This window comes from Drosophila bipectinata, unplaced genomic scaffold, assembly GCF_030179905.1.
Source record: "Drosophila bipectinata strain 14024-0381.07 unplaced genomic scaffold, DbipHiC1v2 scaffold_43, whole genome shotgun sequence".
In the NCBI taxonomy this organism is placed as follows: Eukaryota; Metazoa; Arthropoda; class Insecta; order Diptera; family Drosophilidae; genus Drosophila; species Drosophila bipectinata.
In genome coordinates, this window is record NW_027222968.1 from 6,515 (window position 1) to 22,500 (window position 15,986).

At 32.9% G+C, this 15,986-nt stretch overlaps 4 non-coding genes across 4 annotated transcripts in view; all 4 read left to right on the forward strand.

Moving 5' to 3' along the window:
- Positions 1–544: 544 nt before the first annotated feature.
- LOC138927613 (small subunit ribosomal RNA) lies at positions 545–2,540 on the forward strand. The gene has a single exon (XR_011444062.1). It is a non-coding gene; the product is annotated as a small subunit ribosomal RNA (ribosomal RNA).
- Positions 2,541–3,247: 707 nt separating this feature from the next.
- On the forward strand, positions 3,248–3,426 carry LOC138927612 (5.8S ribosomal RNA). The gene has a single exon (XR_011444061.1). It is a non-coding gene; the product is annotated as a 5.8S ribosomal RNA (ribosomal RNA).
- A 317-nt stretch (positions 3,427–3,743) lies between these two features.
- On the forward strand, positions 3,744–7,693 carry LOC138927614 (large subunit ribosomal RNA). Its single transcript, XR_011444063.1, has one exon. It is a non-coding gene; the product is annotated as a large subunit ribosomal RNA (ribosomal RNA).
- An 8,122-nt stretch (positions 7,694–15,815) lies between these two features.
- LOC138927618 (small subunit ribosomal RNA) overlaps positions 15,816–15,986 on the forward strand; it is a 1,995-nt gene continuing 1,824 nt past the window's right edge. Inside the window, exon 1 of the ribosomal RNA XR_011444066.1 lies at positions 15,816–15,986. This exon is cut by the window's right edge and continues 1,824 nt beyond it. This is a non-coding gene — a ribosomal RNA (small subunit ribosomal RNA).

The following is a 15,986-nucleotide window of genomic DNA, read 5'->3' on the forward strand; positions in this document are numbered from 1 at the left end:
TAAACTATATATATGAAAATATATAAATATATGAAAATTAAAAAGTGCTTAGTTTTATATCATATAAAACTAGACTTTTATATACAAAGAAAATAAATTTTAAATTTATTATCAAAATACATATGCGATAATTTTATTATAAAATTAAGCAAATATATATATGTGAATATATACAAATTGTTGTATGTGAAAATATAAAGATATTTTAGAATTAAATATATGCATAATATTGTATTTTATTAAAAAAAATATTAAAGAAGGCTTATATAAATAAAAAGACCGCCCGCTCATATAAATACCCTAACACAAACGAGGGTTTAAGAAAAAGCCATGAAAAAAATATACCCTGAGGTGTATGCGTTGGGCACCCGAGGGATATATTATAAATATATATATATATATATATATTTTAATAAATGAACGAATATTGAATGCCATATAATAATTGGCCAAATTCGTTAATATTTTAATTTATACAAATATTTGCAATATTTATTTTCTATATATCAATATGAAAATGAAATATATCAAAGATATAAACATTATTCTGGTTGATCCTGCCAGTAGTTATATGCTTGTCTCAAAGATTAAGCCATGCATGTCTAAGTACACACGCATTAAAAGTGAAACCGCAAAAGGCTCATTATATCAGTTATGGTTCCTTAGATCGTTAACAGTTACTTGGATAACTGTGGTAATTCTAGAGCTAATACATGCAATTAAAACATGAACCTTATGGGACATGTGCTTTTATTAGGCTAAAACCAAGCGATCGCAAGATCGTTATATTGGTTGAACTCTAGATAACATGCAGATCGTATGGTCTTGTACCGACGACAGATCTTTCAAATGTCTGCCCTATCAACTTTTGATGGTAGTATCTAGGACTACCATGGTTGCAACGGGTAACGGGGAATCAGGGTTCGATTCCGGAGAGGGAGCCTGAGAAACGGCTACCACATCTAAGGAAGGCAGCAGGCGCGTAAATTACCCACTCCCAGCTCGGGGAGGTAGTGACGAAAAATAACAATACAGGACTCATATCCGAGGCCCTGTAATTGGAATGAGTACACTTTAAATCCTTTAACAAGGACCAATTGGAGGGCAAGTCTGGTGCCAGCAGCCGCGGTAATTCCAGCTCCAATAGCGTATATTAAAGTTGTTGCGGTTAAAACGTTCGTAGTTGAACTTGTGCTTCATACGGGTAGTACAACATACAATTGTAGTTAGTACTATACCTTTATGTATGTAAGCGTATTACCGGTGGAGTTCTTATATATGTTTAAATACTTGTATTTTTTCATATGTTCCTCCTATTTAAAAACCTGCATTAGTGCTCTTAAACGAGTGTTATTGTGGGCCGGTACAATTACTTTGAACAAATTAGAGTGCTTAAAGCAGGCTTCAAATGCCTGAATATTCTGTGCATGGGATAATGAAATAAGACCTCTGTTCTGCTTTCATTGGTTTTCAGATCAAGAGGTAATTGATTAATAGAAGCAGTTTGGGGGCATTAGTATTACGACGCGAGAGGTGAAATTCTTGGACCGTCGTAAGACTAACTTAAGCGAAAGCATTTGCCAAAGATGTTTTCATTAATCAAGAACGAAAGTTAGAGGTTCGAAGGCGATCAGATACCGCCCTAGTTCTAACCATAAACGATGCCAGCTAGCAATTGGGTGTAGCTACTTTTATGGCTCTCTCAGGCGCTTCCCGCGAACGCAAAGCTCTTGGGCCCCGGGGGAAGTATGGTTGCAAAGCTGAAACTTAAAGGAATTGACGGAAGGGCACCACCAGGAGTGGAGCCTGCGGCTTAATTTGACTCAACACGGGAAAACTTACCAGGTCCGAACATAAGTGTGTAAGACAGATTGATAGCTCTTTCTCGAATCTATGGGTGGTGGTGCATGGCCGTTCTTAGTTCGTGGAGTGATTTGTCTGGTTAATTCCGATAACGAACGAGACTCAAATATATTAAATAGATATCTTCAGGATTATGGTGTTGAAGCTTATATAGCCTTCATTCATGGTAGCAGTAAAATGTTTATTGTGTTTGAATGTGTTTATATAAGTGGAGCCGTACCTGTTGGTTTGTCCCATTATAAGGATACTAGCTTCTTAAATGGACAAATTGCGTCTAGCAATAATGAGATTGAGCAATAACAGGTCTGTGATGCCCTTAGATGTCCTGGGCTGCACGCGCGCTACAATGAAAGTATCAACGTGTATTTCCTAGACCGAGAGGTCCGGGTAAACCGCTGAACCACTTTCATGCTTGGGATTGTGAACTGAAACTGTTCACATGAACTTGGAATTCCTAGTAAGTGTGAGTCATTAACTCGCATTGATTACGTCCCTGCCCTTTGTGCACACCGCCCGTCGCTACTACCGATTGAATTATTTAGTGAGGTCTCCGGACGTGATCACTGTGACGCCTTGTGTGTTACGGTTGTTTCGCAGAAGTTGACCGAACTTGATTATTTAGAGGAAGTAAAAGTCGTAACAAGGTTTCCGTAGGTGAACCTGCGGAAGGATCATTATTGAATGAATCTTATCCGTTATTAAAATATTTATTATATATAAATATATAAATAAAAATTACCCAAAAATAAAAGACATATATATTATATTGAATATATAGACCATTTGTTGTCTTCAATATAAATTGCGTGTATATTTAATTAATATACATGCGTTGCGTGATGTATTGTTCATATTAAATTATGCGCATACATTGATAAATGCAACACCTAAAATATACATTGTTGTACCTGATATACAGGTTAATGCTTTATATAATATTAAAACAATATAAATTATATTTATATTGATTATATAAAACTAAGACATTTCGCAACAATTATTTTAGGTATATCAAAAAATTAAACATATTTTATATGTTTAAATATAGACGAATGTATTGAATATAAATTGCGTGTATATTTAATTAATATACATGCGTTGCGTGATGTATTGTTCATATTAAATTATGCGCATACATTGATAAATGCAACACCTAAAATATACATTGTTGTACCTGATATACAGGTTAATGCTTTATATAATATTAAAACAATATAAATTATATTTATATTGATTATATAAAACTAAGACATTTCGCAACAATTATTTTAGGTATAAAAATAACTTTATTGAAGGAATTGATATATGCCAGTTAAATGGTGTATTTTTAATTTCTTTCAATAAAAACATAATTGACGAATTGTATATTTATATATATTTATAAAACTCTAAGCGGTGGATCACTCGGCTCATGGGTCGATGAAGAACGCAGCAAACTGTGCGTCATCGTGTGAACTGCAGGACACATGAACATCGACATTTTGAACGCATATCGCAGTCCATGCTGTTATGTACTTTAATTAATTTTATAGTGCTGCTTGGACTACATATGGTTGAGGGTTGTAAGACTATGCTAATAAAGTTGCTTATTATTATATATTTTTATAATGATATGCATATGGTATATTATCCAACATATTTATATATTCATAATATTAAATATAAAATTTATTATCTCAAATAATTATAAAAGAAAAAATGAAGATATACAATTCTTTCTTTCTTCAATTCAAATAATACTGAGAAAGGTCTAGCATAAAAAAATTAAATTTTTTTTAACTAGAATTGTCTCTTATTTAAAGATGCGAAAATTGAAAATATATCAAATATATTGTTCTTCATAGAGATATATTGTTTATATATATATACATTGCTTTATACAACCTCAACTCATATGGGACTACCCCCTGAATTTAAGCATATTAATTAGGGGAGGAAAAGAAACTAACAAGGATTTTCTTAGTAGCGGCGAGCGAAAAGAAATCAGTTCAGCACTAAGTCACTTTGTCTATATGGCAAATGTGAGATGCAGTGTATGGAGCGTCAATATTCTAGTATGAGAAATTAACGATTTAAGTCCTTCTTAAATGAGGCCATTTACCCATAGAGGGTGCCAGGCCCGTATAACGTTAATGATTACTAGATGATGTTTCCAAAGAGTCGTGTTGCTTGATAGTGCAGCACTAAGTGGGTGGTAAACTCCATCTAAAACTAAATATAACCATGAGACCGATAGTAAACAAGTACCGTGAGGGAAAGTTGAAAAGAACTCTGAATAGAGAGTTAAATAGTACGTGAAACTGCTTAGAGGTTAAGCCCGATGAACCTGAATATCCATTATGGAAAATTCATCATTAAAGTTATAATATTTAAATAATATTATAGAAATAGTGTGCATTTTTTCCATATAAGGACATTGTAATCTATTAACATATATAATTTATCATAAAATATGACTTATAGTTTATTCAAATTATTATGCTTGCATTTTAACATAGGATAAATGTCATTAATTTGATAAAGTGTTGATAGATTAATAAGAATACAGTGCGTTAATTTTTCGGAATTATATAATGGCATAATTATCATTGATTTTTGTGTTTATTATATGCACTTGTATGATTAACAATGCGAAAGATTCAGGATACCTTCGGGACCCGTCTTGAAACACGGACCAAGGAGTCTAACATATGTGCAAGTTATTGGGATATAAACCTAATAGCGTAATTAACTTGACTATTAATGGGATTAGTTTTTTAACTATTTTATAGTTAATTAACACAATCCCGGGGCGTTCTATATAGTTATGTATAATAATATTTATATTATTTATGCCTCTAACTGGAACGTACCTTGAGCAGATATGCTGTGACCCGAAAGATGGTGAACTATACTTGATCAGGTTGAAGTCAGGGGAAACCCTGATGGAAGACCGAAACAGTTCTGACGTGCAAATCGATTGTCAGAATTGAGTATAGGGGCGAAAGACCAATCGAACCATCTAGTAGCTGGTTCCTTCCGAAGTTTCCCTCAGGATAGCTGGTGCATTTTAATGTTATATAAAATAATCTTATCTGGTAAAGCGAATGATTAGAGGCCTTAGGGTCGAAACGATCTTAACCTATTCTCAAACTTTAAATGGGTAAGAACCTTAACTTTCTTGATATGAAGTTTAAGGTTATGATATAATGTGCCCAGTGGGCCACTTTTGGTAAGCAGAACTGGCGCTGTGGGATGAACCAAACGTAATGTTACGGTGCCCAAATTAACAACTCATGCAGAAACCATGAAAGGCGTTGGTTGCTTAAAACAGCAGGACGGTGATCATGGAAGTCGAAATCCGCTAAGGAGTGTGTAACAACTCACCTGCCGAAGCAACTAGCCCTTAAAATGGATGGCGCTTAAGTTGTATACCTATACATTACCGCTAAAGTAGATGATTTATATTACTTGTAATATAAATTTTGAAACTTTAGTGAGTAGGAAGGTACAATGGTATGCGTAGAAGTGTTTGGCGTAAGCCTGCATGGAGCTGCTATTGGTACAGATCTTGGTGGTAGTAGCAAATAATCGAATGAGACCTTGGAGGACTGAAGTGGAGAAGGGTTTCGTGTGAACAGTGGTTGATCACGAGTTAGTCGGTCCTAAGTTCAAGGCGAAAGCCGAAAATTTTCAAGTAAAAATAAATATTACAATTATTGTGAAAATTATATACTTGAATAATTTTGAACGAAAGGGAATACGGTTCCAATTCCGTAACCTGTTGAGTATCCGTTTGTTATTAAATATGGGCCTCGTGCTCATCCTGGCAACAGGAACGACCATAAAGAAGCCGTCGAGAGATATCGGAAGAGTTTTCTTTTCTGTTTTATAGTCGTACTACCATGGAAGTCTTTCGCAGAGAGATATGGTAGATGGGCTAGAAGAGCATGACATATACTGTTGTGTCGATATTTTCTCCTCGGACCTTGAAAATTTATGGTGGGGATACGCAAACTTCTCAACAGGCCGTACCAATATCCGCAGCTGGTCTCCAAGGTGAAGAGTCTCTAGTCGATAGAATAATGTAGGTAAGGGAAGTCGGCAAATTAGATCCGTAACTTCGGGATAAGGATTGGCTCTGAAGATTGAGATAGTCGGGCTTGATTGGGAAACAATAATATGGTTTATGTGCTCGTTCTGGGTAAATAGAGTTATAATCATTTATGGTTGTAACTTGTTCCCCGGATAGTTTAGTTACGTATCCAATTGTGGAACTTTCTTGCTAAAATTTTTAAGAATACTAGTTGGGTCAAACCAATTAGTTCTTATTAATTATAACGATTATCAATTAACAATCAATTCAGAACTGGCACGGACTTGGGGAATCCGACTGTCTAATTAAAACAAAGCATTGTGATGGCCCTAGCGGGTGTTGACACAATGTGATTTCTGCCCAGTGCTCTGAATGTCAAAGTGAAGAAATTCAAGTAAGCGCGGGTCAACGGCGGGAGTAACTATGACTCTCTTAAGGTAGCCAAATGCCTCGTCATCTAATTAGTGACGCGCATGAATGGATTAACGAGATTCCTTCTGTCCCTATCTACTATCTAGCGAAACCACAGCCAAGGGAACGGGCTTGGAATAATTAGCGGGGAAAGAAGACCCTTTTGAGCTTGACTCTAATCTGGCAGTGTAAGGAGACATAAGAGGTGTAGAATAAGTGGGAGATATTAGACTTCGGTTTGGTATCGACAATGAAATACCACTACTCTTATTGTTTCCTTACTTACTTGATTAAATGGAACGTGTATCATTTCCTAGCCATTATACGGATATATTTATTATATCTTATGGTATTGGGTTTTGATGCAAGCTTCTTGATCAAAGTATCACGAGTTTGTTATATAATCGCAAACAAATTCTTTAATGAGAGATGCATTCATGTATTATCGATTTGAAAATTTGGTATAACTCCAATTACTCAGGTATGATCCAATTCAAGGACATTGCCAGGTAGGGAGTTTGACTGGGGCGGTACATCTCTCAAATAATAACGGAGGTGTCCCAAGGCCAGCTCAGTGCGGACAGAAACCACACATAGAGCAAAAGGGCAAATGCTGACTTGATCTCGGTGTTCAGTACACACAGGGACAGCAAAAGCTCGGCCTATCGATCCTTTTGGTTTAAAGAGTTTTTAACAAGAGGTGTCAGAAAAGTTACCATAGGGATAACTGGCTTGTGGCGGCCAAGCGTTCATAGCGACGTCGCTTTTTGATCCTTCGATGTCGGCTCTTCCTATCATTGTGAAGCAAAATTCACCAAGCGTTGGATTGTTCACCCATGCAAGGGAACGTGAGCTGGGTTTAGACCGTCGTGAGACAGGTTAGTTTTACCCTACTAATGACAAAACGTTGTTGCGACAGCATTCCTGCGTAGTACGAGAGGAACCGCAGGTACGGACCAATGGCACAATACTTGTTCGAGCGAACAGTGGTATGACGCTACGTCCGTTGGATTATGCCTGAACGCCTCTAAGGTCGTATCCGTGCTGGACTGCAATGATAAATAAGGGGCAATTTGCATTGTATGGCTTCTAAACCATTTAAAGTTTATTATTTATATTTTAAACGACAATGGATGTGATGCCAATGTAATTTGTAACATAGTAAATTGGGAGGATCTTTGATCACCTGATGCCATGCTAGTTACATATGAAAACATTATTTAATACAATGACAAAGCCTAGAATCAATTGTAAACGACTTTTGTAACGGGCAAGGTGTTGTAAGTGGTTGAGCAGCTGCCATACTGCGATCCACTGAAGCTTATCCTTTGCTTGATGATTCGAAATATAAAAAAAATGTAAATATGCATGTGTAAATATGTATATTTAGAATAAAAAATCTTTATATGCTATATCTAAGAAAGCATATAAGGATTTATCACGGGTTGTCCACGTTTCCCTACTAATTGTGGCCTACTAACTGTTTCGTCATCTTATTAGTGACGTGAAAAATGAAAATAATATTTTTCATTTATATTGTTATAAGTCTTAAACCTTAAGACGGCGGGAGTTGAATTACTTTCGTTTAGGTAGCCAAATGCCTCGTCATCTTATTAGTGACGTGAAAAATGAAAATAATATTTTTCATTTATATTGTTATAAGTCTTAAACCTTATAACGGCGGAAGATGAATTACTTTCTTTTAGGTAGCCAAATGCCTCGTCATCTTATTAGTGACGTGAAAAATGAAAATAATATTTTTCATTTATATTGTTATAAGTCTTAAACTTTAAGACGGCGGGAGTTGAATTACTTTCGCATAGGTAGCCAAATGCCTCGTCATCTTATTAGTGACGCGCATGATTCAATTCAAGAGATTCCTTCTGTCCCTATTTAAAACCTCACGGATATTAAAAATATTAAACATATATTGTTATAAGTCTTAAACCTTAAGACGGCGGGAGTTGAATTACTTTCGCATAGGTAGCCAAATGCCTCGTCATCTTATTAGTGACGCGCATGATTCAATTCAAGAGATTCCTTCTGTCCCTATTTAAAACCTCACGGATATTAAAAATATTAAACATATATTGTTATAAGTCTTAAACCTTAAGACGGCGGGAGTTGAATTACTTTCGCATAGGTAGCCAAATGCCTCGTCATCTTATTAGTGACGTGAAAAATGAAAATAATATTTTTCATTTATATTGTTATAAGTCTTAAACTTTAAGACGGCGGGAGTTGAATTACTTTCGCATAGGTAGCCAAATGCCTCGTCATCTTATTAGTGACGTGAAAAATGAAAATAATATTTTTCATTTATATTGTTATAAGTCTTAAACCTTATAACGGCGGAAGATGAATTACTTTCGTTTAGGTAGCCAAATGCCTCGTCATCTTAATAGTGACGTGAAAAATGAAAATAATATTTTTCATTTATATTGTTATAAGTCTTAAACTTTAAGACGGCGGGAGTTGAATTACTTTCGCATAGGTAGCCAAATGCCTCGTCATCTTATTAGTGACGTGAAAAATGAAAATAATATTTTTCATTTATATTGTTATAAGTCTTAAACCTTATAACGGCGGAAGATGAATTACTTTCGTTTAGGTAGCCAAATGCCTCGTCATCTTATTAGTGACGTGAAAAATGAAAATAATATTTTTCATTTATATTGTTATAAGTCTTAAACTTTAAGACGGCGGGAGTTGAATTACTTTCGCATAGGTAGCCAAATGCCTTGTCATCTTATTAGTGACGCGCATGATTCAATTCAAGAGATTCCTTCTGTCCCTATTTAAAACCTCACGGATATTAAAAATATTAAACATATATTGTTATAAGTCTTAAACCTTAAGACGGCGGGAGTTGAATTACTTTCGCATAGGTAGCCAAATGCCTCGTCATCTTATTAGTGACGCGCATGATTCAATTCAAGAGATTCCTTCTGTCCCTATTTAAAACCTCACGGATATTAAAAATATTAAACATATATTGTTATAAGTCTTAAACCTTAAGACGGCGGGAGTTGAATTACTTTCGCATAGGTAGCCAAATGCCTCGTCATCTTATTAGTGACGCGCATGATTCAATTCAAGAGATTCCTTCTGTCCCTATTTAAAACCTCACGGATATTAAAAATATTAAACATATATTGTTATAAGTCTTAAACCTTAAGACGGCGGGAGTTGAATTACTTTCGCATAGGTAGCCAAATGCCTTGTCATCTTATTAGTGACGCGCATGATTCAATTCAAGAGATTCCTTCTGTCCCTATTTAAAACCTCACGGATATTAAAAATATTAAACATATATTGTTATAAGTCTTAAACCTTAAGACGGCGGGAGTTGAATTACTTTCGCATAGGTAGCCAAATGCCTCGTCATCTTATTAGTGACGCGCATGATTCAATTCAAGAGATTCCTTCTGTCCCTATTTAAAACCTCACGGATATTAAAAATATTAAACATATATTGTTATAAGTCTTAAACCTTAAGACGGCGGGAGTTGAATTACTTTCGCATAGGTAGCCAAATGCCTCGTCATCTTATTAGTGACGCGCATGATTCAATTCAAGAGATTCCTTCTGTCCCTATTTAAAACCTCACGGATATTAAAAATATTAAACATATATTGTTATAAGTCTTAAACCTTAAGACGGCGGGAGTTGAATTACTTTCGCATAGGTAGCCAAATGCCTCGTCATCTTATTAGTGACGCGCATGATTCAATTCAAGAGATTCCTTCTGTCCCTATTTAAAACCTCACGGATATTAAAAATATTAAACATATATTGTTATAAGTCTTAAACCTTAAGACGGCGGGAGTTGAATTACTTTCGCATAGGTAGCCAAATGCCTTGTCATCTTATTAGTGACGCGCATGATTCAATTCAAGAGATTCCTTCTGTCCCTATTTAAAACCTCACGGATATTAAAAATATTAAACATATATTGTTATAAGTCTTAAACCTTAAGACGGCGGGAGTTGAATTACTTTCGCATAGGTAGCCAAATGCCTCGTCATCTTATTAGTGACGCGCATGATTCAATTCAAGAGATTCCTTCTGTCCCTATTTAAAACCTCACGGATATTAAAAATATTAAACATATATTGTTATAAGTCTTAAACCTTAAGACGGCGGGAGTTGAATTACTTTCGCATAGGTAGCCAAATGCCTCGTCATCTTATTAGTGACGCGCATGATTCAATTCAAGAGATTCCTTCTGTCCCTATTTAAAACCTCACGGATATTAAAAATATTAAACATATATTGTTATAAGTCTTAAACCTTAAGACGGCGGGAGTTGAATTACTTTCGCATAGGTAGCCAAATGCCTCGTCATCTTATTAGTGACGCGCATGATTCAATTCAAGAGATTCCTTCTGTCCCTATTTAAAACCTCACGGATATTAAAAATATTAAACATATATTGTTATAAGTCTTAAACCTTAAGACGGCGGGAGTTGAATTACTTTCGCATAGGTAGCCAAATGCCTCGTCATCTTATTAGTGACGCGCATGATTCAATTCAAGAGATTCCTTCTGTCCCTATTTAAAACCTCACGGATATTAAAAATATTAAACATATATTGTTATAAGTCTTAAACCTTAAGACGGCGGGAGTTGAATTACTTTCGCATAGGTAGCCAAATGCCTCGTCATCTTATTAGTGACGCGCATGATTCAATTCAAGAGATTCCTTCTGTCCCTATTTAAAACCTCACGGATATTAAAAATATTAAACATATATTGTTATAAGTCTTAAACCTTAAGACGGCGGGAGTTGAATTACTTTCGCATAGGTAGCCAAATGCCTTGTCATCTTATTAGTGACGCGCATGATTCAATTCAAGAGATTCCTTCTGTCCCTATTTAAAACCTCACGGATATTAAAAATATTAAACATATATTGTTATAAGTCTTAAACCTTAAGACGGCGGGAGTTGAATTACTTTCGCATAGGTAGCCAAATGCCTCGTCATCTTATTAGTGACGCGCATGATTCAATTCAAGAGATTCCTTCTGTCCCTATTTAAAACCTCACGGATATTAAAAATATTAAACATATATTGTTATAAGTCTTAAACCTTAAGACGGCGGGAGTTGAATTACTTTCGCATAGGTAGCCAAATGCCTCGTCATCTTATTAGTGACGCGCATGATTCAATTCAAGAGATTCCTTCTGTCCCTATTTAAAACCTCACGGATATTAAAAATATTAAACATATATTGTTATAAGTCTTAAACCTTAAGACGGCGGGAGTTGAATTACTTTCGCATAGGTAGCCAAATGCCTCGTCATCTTATTAGTGACGCGCATGATTCAATTCAAGAGATTCCTTCTGTCCCTATTTAAAACCTCACGGATATTAAAAATATTAAACATATATTGTTATAAGTCTTAAACCTTAAGACGGCGGGAGTTGAATTACTTTCGCATAGGTAGCCAAATGCCTCGTCATCTTATTAGTGACGTGAAAAATGAAAATAATATTTTTCATTTATATTGTTATAAGTCTTAAACTTTAAGACGGCGGGAGTTGAATTACTTTCGCATAGGTAGCCAAATGCCTCGTCATCTTATTAGTGACGTGAAAAATGAAAATAATATTTTTCATTTATATTGTTATAAGTCTTAAACCTTATAACGGCGGAAGATGAATTACTTTCGTTTAGGTAGCCAAATGCCTCGTCATCTTAATAGTGACGTGAAAAATGAAAATAATATTTTTCATTTATATTGTTATAAGTCTTAAACTTTAAGACGGCGGGAGTTGAATTACTTTCGCATAGGTAGCCAAATGCCTTGTCATCTTATTAGTGACGCGCATGATTCAATTCAAGAGATTCCTTCTGTCCCTATTTAAAACCTCACGGATATTAAAAATATTAAACATATATTGTTATAAGTCTTAAACCTTAAGACGGCGGGAGTTGAATTACTTTCGCATAGGTAGCCAAATGCCTCGTCATCTTATTAGTGACGCGCATGATTCAATTCAAGAGATTCCTTCTGTCCCTATTTAAAACCTCACGGATATTAAAAATATTAAACATATATTGTTATAAGTCTTAAACCTTAAGACGGCGGGAGTTGAATTACTTTCGCATAGGTAGCCAAATGCCTCGTCATCTTATTAGTGACGCGCATGATTCAATTCAAGAGATTCCTTCTGTCCCTATTTAAAACCTCACGGATATTAAAAATATTAAACATATATTGTTATAAGTCTTAAACCTTAAGACGGCGGGAGTTGAATTACTTTCGCATAGGTAGCCAAATGCCTCGTCATCTTATTAGTGACGCGCATGATTCAATTCAAGAGATTCCTTCTGTCCCTATTTAAAAACTCACGAATATTAAAAATATTAAAAATATTTTCATATGGATATGCAATCGTATGGATATCCAAATATGTGTGGGAAAGTCGTACTTCCTATACGATAAATGACCGGATTGACGAAACCGTGTTCAAAAAGGTATATAGGGTAGGTGGTGTTCGGCCTACCAATATAATATTAAAATAATATTATATTAAACAGAAGATCGCCAGTATTAATATATAAGCATATGGTTATGAATACATATGCATATAACATATATGAAAATATATGAATATATAAAAAAAAATATATATGAATATGAAAATATTTATATGTATATGGAATATATGGTAGGTGATGATGTTAGCCTACCATATAATATATAATATAATAATTTAATTATATTATATTAAATATGGAAATATTAAAAATATATTAAAAATATTAAAAATATTTTCATATGGATATGCAATCGTATGGATATCCAAATATGTGTGGGAAAGTCATACTTCCCATACAATAAATGACCGGATTGACGAAACCGTGTTCAAAAAGGTATATAGGGTAGGTGGTGTTCAGCCTGCCAATATAATATTAAAATAATATTATATTAAACAGAAGACCGCCAGTATTAATATATGAGCATATGGTTATGAATACATATGCATATAACATATATGAAAATATATGAATATAAAAAAATATATATGGATATGAAAATATTTATATGTATATGAAATATATGGTAGGTGATGAGGATAGCCTACCATATAATATATAATATAATAATTTAATTATATTATATTAAATATGGAAATATTAAAAATATATTAAAAATATTAAAAATATTTTCATATGGATATGCAATCGTATGGATATCCAAATATGTGTGGGAAAGTCATACTTCCCATACAATAAATGACCGGATTGACGAAACCGTGTTCAAAAAGGTATATAGGGTAGGTGGTGTTCGGCCTACCAATATAATATTAAAATAATATTATATTAAACAGAAGACCGCCAGTATTAATATATGAGCATATGGTTATGAATACATATGCATATAACATATATGAAAATATATGAATATAAAAAAATATATATGGATATGAAAATATTTATATGTATATGAAATATATGGTAGGTGATGGTGATAGCCTACCATATAATATATAATATAATAATTTAATTATATTATATTAAATATGGAAATATTAAAAATATATTAAAAATATTAAAAATATTTTCATATGGATATGCAATCGTATGGATATCCAAATATGTGTGGGAAAGTCATACTTCCCATACAATAAATGACCGGATTGACGAAACCGTGTTCAAAAAGGTATATAGGGTAGGTGGTGTTCGGCCTACCAATATAATATTAAAATAATATTATATTAAACAGAAGACCGCCAGTATTAATATATAAGCATATGGTTATGAATACATATGCATATAACATATATGAAAATATATGAATATAAAAAAATATATATGGATATGAAAATATTTATATGTATATGAAATATATGGTAGGTGATGGTGATAGCCTACCATATAATATATAATATAATAATTTAATTATATTATATTAAATATGGAAATATTAAAAATATATTAAAAATATTAAAAATATTTTCATATGGATATGCAATCGTATGGATATCCAAATATGTGTGGGAAAGTCATACTTCCCATACAATAAATGACCGGATTGACGAAACCGTGTTCAAAAAGGTATATAGGGTAGGTGGTGTTCAGCCTGCCAATATAATATTAAAATAATATTATATTAAACAGAAGACCGCCAGTATTAATATATGAGCATATGGTTATGAATACATATGCATATAACATATATGAAAATATATGAATATAAAAAAATATATATGGATATGAAAATATTTATATGTATATGAAATATATGGTAGGTGATGGGGATAGCCTACCATATAATATATAATATAATAATATTTATTATATTATAATAAATATGGAAATATTAAATTATTTTCATATGGATATGGATATGGATATGGATATGGATATACATATTCATATGGATATACTAAAATATACTGAAATATACCGATGAGTATATTTAGGTGAGGGTAAAAAGGCAAATAAATACCCAGCTTGACGAAAGTGTGTTCAAAAAGGTATATAGGGTAGGTGGTGTCGTCCTACCAATATAGTATATTATTTATATTATATGAATATACTAAAATACCGATGAGTATTTTTAGGTGAGGGAAAGAAGGCAAATAAATACCCAGCTTGACGAAAGTGTGGTCAAAAAGGTATATATGGTAGGTGGTGTAAGCCTATCTATATAATATAACATACTATATTATATATTATATATACACTATATTGTATACTTAGATAATATCGTTGAAGCGTCTACGTCTTATTATAAATTATAATTTGACAAGTTTCCAATTATTATCGTTAATTTCTGGTTCTAGGCAAATAAAAATTTCTTTTTATTATATCCTAGTAAGTATATGGAATTAAATTTAATTTCATATACGTATATGATAATAGTAGTAATATTATTATTATTATTATTGTATAAATAAATATGAATAAACTATATATATGAAAATATATAAATATATGAAAATTAAAAAGTGCTTAGTTTTATATCATATAAAACTAGACTTTTATATACAAAGAAAATAAATTTTAAATTTATTATCAAAATACATATGCGATAATTTTATTATAAAATTAAGCAAATATATATATGTGAATATATACAAATTGTTGTATGTGAAAATATAAAGATATTTTAGAATTAAATATATGCATAATATTGTATTTTATTAAAAAAAATATTAAAGAAGGCTTATATAAATAAAAAGACCGCCCGCTCATATAAATACCCTAACACAAACGAGGGTTTAAGAAAAAGCCATGAAAAAAATATACCCTGAGGTGTATGCGTTGGGCACCCGAGGGATATATTATAAATATATATATATATATATATATTTTAATAAATGAACGAATATTGAATGCCATATAATAATTGGCCAAATTCGTTAATATTTTAATTTATACAAATATTTGCAATATTTATTTTCTATATATCAATATGAAAATGAAATATATCAAAGATATAAACATTATTCTGGTTGATCCTGCCAGTAGTTATATGCTTGTCTCAAAGATTAAGCCATGCATGTCTAAGTACACACGCATTAAAAGTGAAACCGCAAAAGGCTCATTATATCAGTTATGGTTCCTTAGATCGTTAACAGTTACTTGGATAACTGTGGTAATTCTAGAGCTAATACAT